At 35.9% G+C, this 12,172-nt stretch overlaps 1 protein-coding gene across 1 annotated transcript in view; it reads left to right on the plus strand.

Moving 5' to 3' along the window:
- Positions 1-12,172, plus strand: part of LOC130218162 (epidermal growth factor receptor-like) — a 60,597-nt gene that overhangs the window by 15,188 nt on the left and 33,237 nt on the right. The window lies entirely within an intron of this gene.

Here is a 12,172-nt window from a genome sequence, read left to right on the forward strand (position 1 = left end):
GTTCAGTTTTAGCGATCTTCATATTGACAATTGTGTTCCCTTCGCAGTGCACATTAAATGCCATTTTGAAGGCAGCTGTGGCTCATGACGACAGCTATATATGAATTATTATTTAAAAGTGAAATTTACGTTACGTCTCCAACACTGGTGTAGTCCTTGCTATACGCACGTATACTCAGTATGCCTACTTTTTTCCACGAGCTGTTTGGGTATTACGACTTCTGAGGATCATACTCTCGGTATGCTCACTTGTTTTGATGATTAGACTTCCCTAATTTTTGTGTATTGAGTATTTGAGTTTTTCGAAGATCACAACAAATCAGTTGAATGATGTCTCGCTGAAACGTTCAAGTAAAATTGTAAAACAGCATGGCCGTCACTTTAGCCCTCCTATTTTCCATTGATCCCCCCTAACACTTTTGCAATTACCTGTACACTAATAAATGATCACCTCAGTCCCCTTTAAATTTGATATAAAAACGGTGGCAGAATCCCGCTCCTGAACTCATTTTTTAGTTAGTCAGCAAACCACAGCTGTGCAGTGTGTGTGTGTGTGTGTGCGTGTGTGTGTGTGTATGTGTATATATATATATATATATATATATATATATATATATATATATATATATATATATATATATATATATATATATATAAATAAATATAAATCAAATGAATCAAATATACATTGACTTTTGTCGTTTCTTTGCCTACTTTTAAAATTTGGATTGGGTGGGTATTAGTACACCACCTATTTTTTTAGGACTACACCACTGGTCTCCAAAGCTTGTGAAAACAAAAAAATATAGCATACGTTAATGCTTTTAATTTACAGTAGGTTATTTGTTAAGAAATGCATCACTATATGACATGGGCCTGTTGGTCAAAACATTTCTGCAGTGGTTTGAATGTGTCAAGTTGTAAAAGTAGACTTAATAAAATTAAAAATTAATAAACAATAAAAATATTATATTATAATTATTATTAAGTAAGTAAGTAATGTGTGTTTATATAGCGCATGTATCGTGTATGGCCATACACCCAAAGTGCTTCACAATCACAAGGGGGGGGGGGTCTCTCCACACCACCAACAGTGTAGCATCCATTTGAATGATGCGACGGCATCCACAGGACAACGGCGCCAGTGCGCTCACGATACACCAGCTATTGGTGGAGTGGAGAGAGAGTGATGAAGCCAATTCAGTGGATGGGGATAATTGGAAGACCATGATAGGGCCAATGGAATTGGGACAGTACACCAGGGTTACACCCCTACTCTTTACGAAAAGTGCCATGAGATTTTTAACGTGAGTCAGGACCTCGGTTTAACATCTCATCAGAAAGACAACGCTCACTGACAAAATAGTGTCCCCTTTACTATACTGGGACATTAGGACTCAACAGACCACAGGTTGAGCGCCTCCTGCTGGCCTCACTAACACCACTTCCAGCAGCAACCTAGTTTTCCCATGTGGTCTCCCATTCAGGTACTGACCAGACTCAGCCCTGCTTAGCTTCAGTGAGTAAACTCTCTTGTGCTGCAGGGTGATATGGCTGTGGCAATGTATAATTTTTAAAATTTCTTTATATATAGCCTACTGTAAATTACAACCATTAACGATTTATATGATTTATATATGAGATTAAAATATGTGTTAGCTAGTTTGTGTTTTAGAATAGAATATTTTCAATAATATTTGTAAAGGAAACATTTACAAATATTTCAATTACTATGGAAAACGAGTGCATGTTTTTATCACAATTAATATTGAATTTTTTTTTATTGCAAGTGCGTCTAAAACAGTAATTTGCACAAAAAATGATGGGGTTTTTCTCTAAAAAAGTTGTTACTCAACCCCATTTAGAGCATCATTATGGGCGTTTTACATTATAACAAGGTTGGTTCAAATGATGGATCTTTGACAAAGCAACTACGGTTATGGGAAACACTCATCATCACTACTTTGGGTTGTTTTCCCAAATGATGCATCCTACTATGATAATTCAGCTGTGAGTTATGTCGTTGTCTGGGAAACGCACTCCTGTTCATCACCAGACCTGTCAACCAAAATACATACTATAAAAACCAAAGAAAGAAACATAAAGCAAGGAAAGCCATAGGTAATGAAGCATGGATGAAAAAGGCATGGGAACAACTGTACGGCCTTGTAAAAATAAATCACATGCATTGACAGCCTTAAGAACATGATCCCAGCACATCCCAATTAATCTATCATCGTTATTTTCACACTGCGCACCCATGCACTTAAGAAGATAATCCTTATGTGAGAAGCTTCTGAGTAAACACACTACCGTTTTGTTTTTTTTAAAGATAACGCAATGCATTGTTTGATTCTTTGCTTTTAATTAGTAATTAATTAAATGCATCCTTGCTTAATACAAGACAAAAATTGTGTTAGACAGCCTAAAAAAATACAGAAAGAGGTTTTCTTTCCTTATGTTTCTAGAAGTATCCCAAAGGCAATGACAGCTTGATTTATTACTTTGCACTCCTCAAGTATTGTGTTTCTTTGCACTGATGTCTTGATAACCCTCGTGGCATGCTTTGCATCACTTGCTAAAGATAAAACACGAGTTTATAATCATGAGAATGCCGTTTTGTGGCTCCCGATGTGACGTAAACAAGGAGTTAAGATGTTCCTCCATAAATGTGTTTTTAAGGAGCGACCTGTTGAGTCACATCCAGTGATTGGCTCCCCAGCCTCAGGCAACATCCGCCCGCAGAAAACAGATGCACGTTTTGCAATCTCTTCAGACAATCTCACACTTTAGGGGCTTGTTGAGAGAACGTAAAAGGTTCTAATGTAATTCAGTTTCATACCTGATCTTAATCTTTCGCTGAGATCTGCCATTTAGCAGAGATCCTGAAAAAAGCCAGCACGCCTACTTTTGATTTTGACAACTACTGTTAAGGGTTCTCATGCTTTAACACTGATCAATTTAGACACGTTGGAGTCTCAGAATGTAATTTATGCTAGAGCTGCATGTCTCGACGGTGTTCAGTGGTCTTGACCGTCTCACATGCTTCGCAAAAAATGTTGAATGATTTCAAAAATGCAGAAAGACCTGAATTAATGTAGTTAAATACAGTTGAAGTCGTTTATTTTTTCCCCCAATTTCTTTAACGGAGAGAAGATTTTTTTCAACACATTTCTAAACATAATAGTTTTAATAACTCTTTTTTTCAACTTTAATGGATAGGAGGACAGTAGAGAGCATTGACAGGAAACTGTGGGGAGCAGAGAGTGGGAAAGGATCGGCATACACTGTAAAAAAATGGAGGGTTCCACACAATTCATTCATGTTGTGCCAACACAAATTGATTAAGTTAACTTAACACTTTTAACAAATTTATGTGGATTGAACATTAAAAAATTAAGTTGTCCCAATGAAATCTCAAGAATTATGTTGTTTCAGCTTATTTTAAATAAGTAGTTTGAACGAGCAAAAAAAAAAAAAAAAAGTAAGTGTAGGACAGTGAGGCGGGAACCGAACTCTGGTCGCCGTGTGCATCGGAGTGCATGTATCGACACACTAACCACTACACCACTGGCGCCGACAATAACTCATCTCTAATAACTGATTTATTTTATCTTTGTCATGATGACAGTAAATAATATTTGACTAGATATTTTTCAAGACACTTCAATACAGCTTAAAGGGACATTTAAAGGCTTAACTAGGTTAATTAGGTTAACTTAGCAGGTTAGGGTAACTAGGCATTATTGTATAACGATGGTTTGTTCTGTAGACTATCGCCAAAAAATATAGCTTAAAGGGGCTAATAATATTGACTTTAAAATGGTTTTAAAAAATTAAAAACCTGCTTTTATTCTAGCCGAAATAACAAATAAGACTTTCTCCAGAAGAAAAAATATTATCCGACATACTGTGAAAATTTCCTTGCTCTGTTCAACATCATTTAGGAAATATTTAAAAAAGAAAAAAAAAATTCAAAGCGGGGTTTATAATTCTGACTTCAACTGTATGCTTGCACATTTCGTAATGTTTGCAATATTTGATGTTTTTAATGTACACTAGCTGTTAACACTAGTTTTGTCAAAACATTATGAACTGACTCTCCAATAGGCTAAAGTGAAACATCTTCAAAACTGACTGAACTGAAAAGAAAACACAAATAAGCTAAAACTAAAAACATCAAAAAATAAAAAAATAAATAAACATAAGCTGACATTCTAGTACCTCATTTTAATGTGTTCCCACAACCATTTAATTGTATTTATTTTAATCATTACACTTTCATTTTAAACAGTAAATGTTTTATCTATCTAGCCATCTATTACTAGCAAGAAAGCCTAGGACATGATAACGACCATGGTAATAATGTGCTAAAACGTTAGAAAATGGTAGCAATGTGTTAAAACAAATTAACAGTATAAAACATACCAGCAACAAGATAGTCAATGCTAGCAGTTTGGTAATTGATGTTTTTATGTCTCTACTATCGTTGTGCTAAACATGGTAGAACATGCTAAATCATGGTAGTGTACTAAAACATTTTTTTAAATGTTAAAGACAAGAAATATCTAGTATGCATGTGTTGAACTTGGTTTCTAGTTTTACAACAAACCTCCAAGTAAAAACTAAAAGCCGTTATTTAGTTTTTAAGTATTTCTAATGTGAAAACATTAGCAGATAGCTTACTTCAGATCTTGAAAATAAGATTACTAGCAATAGCATAGACTAATGTTACTTGTATTTAGTTTAGTCTAAACAACAAATTTACTTAGACTTTATGATAAAAAAAAGTGTTAATAGTGTTTTCCGCTAAATAAATATTTAAGCTGAATGTTTTTTTTTCCTGGGCAGTAAAAAATTAAACAACATTTTTCAGTTTCAACCAAATCAAAATTATAATTTGAGGAAAAAAATGATCAATTTAGCTGTAAAAAACTACAGTATTTATTTTAGGTTGGTCCACAGAAAAACTATTGACCTTTTTTTACAATGTGTAAGTGTGCTCATTTTTACAGCTGTTTTAGAACTTCAGTTTCCTATGAAATTGAAATTACCTGGAATACGGCAGAAAACGGTCAAATGACTTGCTTTACAAACAAATGTGTTCATGACTATACAGATAAAGTAGAATAATCTAAAAAGAAAACATCAGTTTGCAACATCAAGCAGCAGAACGGGCAGCTTTTAACATCTAAAAATGAATGGAAGTGAATGAGACAGGAAGTCTCGAGCCAAAAAGATTCAAATGGCTGTGCCCGCTCGTACGTCAAGAATAAGATCAATACTTTGTTGTAAGGGTAATAAAAGATAAACCTAAAATAAAAATCTACGTTATACCAAAGTAAAGCAAAAAAAATAATTAGTGGTCTATTTAGTAAACAATATTTGGACTTTGTGTGAATGTAATGTTTTTCTTGGACACAATAACTATTATGGATTTTGATTAAATGATTTTAAAGTTTAAACCAAAGTTAAGAGAAAAACTTAAATTTTTAGCTGTAAAATAATTACATTAATTTTTTACATTTTGATCAAAGTACAATTTTTTCAGTGTTTACACTGACATATCTGCATAAAAGTCATTATGATTTTTTTAAACATGATTTCACAATGATCAAGGCAGAGACTTGAGTACTTTCCAATTTATAATTAGGGGAGTGACCAAAAAAAAAAAAAAAAAAGAAGTGAAAATGATGCTAGATTTTGCAGCAGTCTTCCTGTCAGGTGTTATGACATCTCTAGTTATAAAGCAAACTACATAAACAAAAAACAAAGTTCTCATCTAAAACCTGAACATTTGACATTTTATCGATCCCCCAGGGGGAATAGGTAATAAATTACATGTCACCAGCAATGGCTGAGTACACAACCCACGTCCTGCACGTGGCAGGCAGGAATCCAACCAGTTCTCATGTTGAGCAACACCCATGCGCAGTGTTAGATTCTCACACTTGGCAAACCACATTCTTGATCATGTTGTTCCTGCCCACAAAATCTGCTCTTCTGCTTAGGACGAGATACATACAGCGACCACTGCAGGAATTTAACACCTGCATGACAGGAGACAGCAAATGAGAGCTCGCTTTACACTTATTCAGCATGAGTTTTGGAAAGTACCATATCATCATGAATCCACTTACATATACACAGTTGAAGTGAGAATTATTAACCCTCGTAAATTATTAGCCCTCCTCTAGATTTGTTTAACAGAGATATTTTTTCAACACATTTTTTTTTTTTAAGATTTATTTTTGGCCTTTTTGTCTTTTTTTAAGTTGATAGGACAGTATTTCAGACAGGAAGTGAAGTGGGAGAGAGAAAGGGGTTAGGGATGGGAAATGTTCTCGATCCGGGATTTGAACTCGGGATGCCCTGAAGTGCTACTGCACCATATGTCAGCGCGCTAACCACTAGGCTAATAACTAATTTCTAATAACTGATTTATATTATTTTTGTCATGATGACAGGACACAATATTTTACTAGATACTTTTCAAGATACTAGTATTCAGCTTAAAGTGACATTTAAAGCCTTAACTAGGTTAATTAATTAGGCAAGTTGGGGTAATTAGGAAAGTTATTGTATAACAGTGGTTTGTTCTGTAGACTATCAAACTAAAATATTGCTTGAGAGGGCTAATAATATTGACCTTAAAATGGTTAAAAAATAATTAAAAACTGCTTTTATTCTAGCCAAAATAAAACAAGTAACACTTTCCCTGGAAGAAAACAATATTTTAGGAAATACTGTGAAAATGTCCTTGCTCTGTTAAATATCATTTGGAAATTATTTAAATAAGAGTAAATAATTCTGACTTTAACTGTTCTTCTATGTTTAACTAATGTTAAAATGTCTTATGTTTTTACACTGATCAATTTAGAGGAGTTTCAGAATCTAATTAATGCTGCACATCTTAATGTTCGCTAGTCTTGACCTCACACAAAGCTTCAGAAGTAGGACAAGAATGCCAAAATGTTGACTGATGTCACAAATGCCGTTCTTGCAGTAATGGAAATACCCTTCATGTTGTAATGAAGAATAAAACAAACAAAAGCATATTTTACATTCATTACACTGATGTGTTATTGCAGACCAGGTCAAACAGCTTCACATCATTCTCTGATTTATTCATTCATTCATTTTCTTTTCGGCTTAGTCCCTTTATTAATCAGGGGTCGCCACAGCGGAATGAACCGCCAACTTATCCAGCATTTGTTTTATGCAGCGGATGCCCTTCCAGCTGCAACCCATCACTGGGAAACACATAGACACTAATTTACACACACATACACTATGGACAATTTAGCCTACCCAATTCACCTGTACTGCATGTCTTTGGGCTATGGGGAAAACCGGAGCACCCGGAGGAAACCCAAGTGAACGCAGGGAGAACAGGCAAACTCCACACAGAAACATCAACTGACCCAGCCAAGGCTCGAACCAGCGACCTTCTTGCTGTGAGGCAACAGCACTATCTTCTGCGCCACTGCGTCGCCTTCTCTGATTTAACACATTCAAATCTAAAAAAATCCCCCATGAACTTTCAAAAATAGTAAATTTTTCCATTACAAGCAAAGCCTACCAAAAAAAGCTCCCAAATCGCATACTTATGCACTATTCTACGCCATTTTGTAGTATAAATAGTGTAAGTAGTGCGTTCACAATGAAAACTCGGATGATGCACTCATTCAGCCTGTAAAATGAAGTGTGTAATGATGGACACTTCCCGCACTCAACGACCGCAGCTTTGCTCACATAGTGGAAGGGGCGGAGCTATGGGGCGCACATGTTGGATAACTTTATTTATTTTGGATGGTGAAAGCTAAATTTTCCTACGAGAGTGATTATAGCGCCTCCCGATGGTGAATGTGGTTATACTCATGTCAAGTATTATTTGATAGTTTGGTCATTTATTTCACTGATTTTGCAACCGTCAAACGTCTTCAGGGAAACGGTTTGAATTTCCGCTTAGTAAAAAAACATTAGTGCTCCATTTGGGACGGCACTACATACATATACTATGCTGTTAAGTGTGTAAGTGCATAAGTACATGAGTGCATAGTGTGCCATTTGAGATGCAGCGTGAGTGTTTTTAGATTAGATTAGATTAGATTCAACTTTATTGTCATTACACATGTACAAGAACAAGGCAACGAAATGCAGTTTCGTTCTAACCAGCAGTGCAATAGCAGCAAGTGCAGGATATAGGTATAAGTTATAAAGTGCAGTTATAGAAAAACTATGGTAATATTTACAGATGGATGTACTATGAACATTATATACAGGTTGTATTAGCTATGAACAGATTTACAATCAATGAAATCTTTGATCTTACATCTTTCAAAATGGTTCCGTCTTTTAGCCTAGAAGACGGTAGTCACAACAATATAAGATTTTACAAACGTACTTTCACCGATTTTTTTTTTTTCAAATAAAAAAATATTGACTATGATAAAAAATACTTTTATGCTGCAAAAATGGTTTTTCTTGCGTTTCTCATCCACATTTTTCAAGAAACTTTTTCAAGAATTGGCAGGAAGATGTCTGCTGACACTGTGATGAAAAACTCAGAAGCATGCCATTGGTTAACCCTGAGCAAATACCTTAAAACTCTGTGTTACATTTAACTCCGCATTACTTTGTGCCCCATGCTCCCCTAGCCATGCTACAAACATGCTAGCAGCAAGCTAATTCATGCATTCATCAGGGCTGCCAACACTTATGCATTCGGCGTGAAACTCACGCATTTCTCCACAGCCACAATTCCTCCACCCTTTCGTTCACTTGTCTAGCAATGATGACAGTAAAAAAAATGTCTTTTAGGTACCGGGGGAAACATTCTCACACCAAATCCAAAAGTTTTTAAGGGCTTAGTCCCTTTTCTATTAGGAGTCGCCAAAGCGGAATGAACCGCCAACCATTCCGGCATATGCTTTATGCAGCGGATGCCCTTCCAGCCGCAGCCCAGTACTGGGAAACACCAATACACTCTCGCATTCACACACACACACACACGCACACACACACACACGCACCCACACGCACGCACACACACGCACACACACGCACACGCACGCACACGCACACACAAGCACACGCACACACACGCACACACACACACACACACACTAGTTTTGTTTACTCAATTCACCTGTAGTGTATGTCTTTGGATTGTGGGGGAAACCGGAGCACCCGGAGGAAACCCACACCAACACTGGGAGAACATGCAAATTCCATACAGAAATGCTGCCTGTCCCAGCCAGGACTCAAACCAGAGACCTTCTTGCTGTGAGGCGACAGTGCTAGCCACTGAGCCACCGTGCAGCCCTAAGCTAATTCTTATTGTCCATTTTCATGAAGTAGAATTCTGTGGAAGTAGCTGACATTGCGTGATGTGTGAAATGTAATGCAGCTAAGCTTGAGATTATTTGGTGTTAATGTGTGCTGTCAATCAAGGAGCAAATGTGAAGAATGTTTGTGTTGGCATGAGGATCTGCCAAAGGTCATGTCTTCAAGGAATTGTTCGAACTAAACGAGAAAATAATCTTTGATTTACTCACCCTCATGTCCTTGTTTGACATCATGTGAAACACACAAGAGGATATTGTGACAAATACAATATAATATCATCAAATCAGCTCAAAGGACCGTGGTGTTGTAATGTAAGTGATTGATTGGTTATTTGGGTTAGTGGGTAATGTGCCACAGATTACTCAAAAATGGTTCTACAAATATTGCCACATTAACTACAAACCCAAACCAGAAAAGTTTGGGACAATATGGAAAATAAAAATAAAAAAGAAAGAGGTGGTTTCTAAATTTACTTTGACTTGTATTTCATTGCAGACAATACAACAAACATTATTTAACGTGTTTCACATGATTTTCAGTTTTATTTATTTATTTATTTTTTCAAAATAAACACGTATTCCAGTTTTGGTTTTTGCAACACATTTCAAAAACAGTTGGAACAGTAAAGCATTTACCACTTTATAATGTTGTCATTCCTTTTCACAAGACTTAAAAAATGTTTAAGACACCAAGTGATGCAGTGATGCAGTAATTTTGTCCCATTCCTCCATCAAACAAGTCTTAAGGTGGGCAACAGTGTGGGGTCTTCGTTGAGGCATTTTGCGCTTCAAAATGCACCACACATTCTCTATTGGAGACAAGTCGGGACTGCAGACAGGCCAGTCAAGTACCTGTATCCTCTGCAGTCAGGACTTTGTAATGTGTGCAGTAAGTGGTTTTGCATTGTCTTGTTTAAATATGAATGGGTATCCCTGGAAAAGGCAGCAGCATATTGTGCTCCAACATCTCTATGCCTTTCAGCGTTAATAGTACCATCACAGAAGTGCAAGTAACTTTGCCATGGGCATTGAAAACCCCATAACATGACAGACCCTGGCTTTTGGACTTGTTGCTGGTAACGGTCTAGATAATGCTTTTCTTCTTTAGTCTGGAGCACACAGCGTCCATTTCTCATACCTGAAATACTGATTCATCTGACCACAGTGCGTTTCCACTCTGTGATGGTCCATCCCAGATGCCATGGAGCCCAAAGAATTTGACAACACTTTTTCTGTACACTGTTAACACAGGGCTTCCTTTTGGCACAGTACAGTTTTAACTGGCATTTGTGCATGTAACTATGTATTGTGGTACTTGACAAAAGTTTGCCAAAGTAGTCCTGACTCCATGTGGTGATAAAGCTTATAGATGAATGGCAATTGTTAATGCAGTGCCGCCTGAGGGATCGGAGATTACAGTAGTTTAGCTTAGCCTTGTGCCCTTATTCTTTATACACTGAAATTCCTCCAGATTTCTTGAATCTTTTAATGATGTTATGCATTATTTAAGGTGAAATATCCAAATGTATTCCTATCTTTCTTTGAGGAACATTGCTTCTAAACATTTCAATAATTGTCTCATGTATTTATTGGCAAACTGGGGGATCCTCGGCCCATCTTTGCTCCTGAAGGACTAGACCTTACTTCGATGCTGCTTTTGTCCCAAATCATAATTACAATCACCTGTTGACATCACCTGCTTCACATCACATAATTATCCAACCAATTTAGCTGATTACTAGCCCTAAACTGCTCCTGTCCCAACTTTTTTCAGAATGTGTTGCAGGTCTGAATGACAGAAAAGGATGAATATTTACAAATGAAATGAAGTTGACCAGACAAAACATGAAATATTTTGTTTTCTTATTGTCTGCAATAAAATACAAGTCAAAGTAAATTTGAAAAATGCTACTTTCTTTTTTTATACTGTCCCAGCTTCTCTGATTTGGGGTTATACGATACCTACTGGATTTTCATGCTAATAATCTTGTAGAATTATGAAAAAAAATAAGCATGCTGACCTATACCGGTCAATGATTTTTTTTAATGGATTTATATTATTTTTTATTTTTGTGCAATTACTTTATTTGATACCAACAATTGGAAAAAGTGGATGATTATTATTTTTAAGTTCAAGACCACTTCAGTAAGAAATTTGTCCTTTGTCCACGATATGTGTCAATCGATATATATTTCTTTAATCAAGACACTCAGTAATAAAATTCAAATACAGTAAAAAACAAACAAACAACCTTTTCAATATTTAAATATAACAAACTGGTAAGAGATATCACCCAAGGGCACAGAGCAGAGAAAACAGATTTTAATTGAGCAATTTCTAATGTATTGCTTAGACCAGAATACTTGTGTAATATGACTAAATTAAAGGGAACGTTTACACCAGAATTAAAGTTTACTCACCATTTATCAATTTTCAAGTTGTTCGAAACCTTTTGAGTTTCCTCACAAAAGAATTTATTTTGAAATATGTCAGAAACCTGTAACCGCTGACTTCCATAGTAAAAAATAACAAATCCTCTGGAAGTCAATGATCCAACAATTTTGAGTTCAACTGACAAAAAAATGAAACTCAAACATGTTCGCGACAAGTAAAGGATGAGTAAATGTTGACAGAATTTTTAAGTTTTGGGTAAACTATTTCTTCAAGAGAAAAATGTGTAGCAGGAGTCTAGACAAATAAACAACAATTAAACAATTTTGATTATTAGACATCAACTTATTCATATTGCAAATGGTATAATTTTAGTACACTGTAAAACCCCCAAATTTAAGGTAACTCAAACCATTTGAGGAAACCGATT

Source organism: Danio aesculapii, chromosome 24 (assembly GCF_903798145.1).
Source record: "Danio aesculapii chromosome 24, fDanAes4.1, whole genome shotgun sequence".
Classification (NCBI taxonomy): domain Eukaryota; kingdom Metazoa; phylum Chordata; class Actinopteri; order Cypriniformes; family Danionidae; genus Danio; species Danio aesculapii.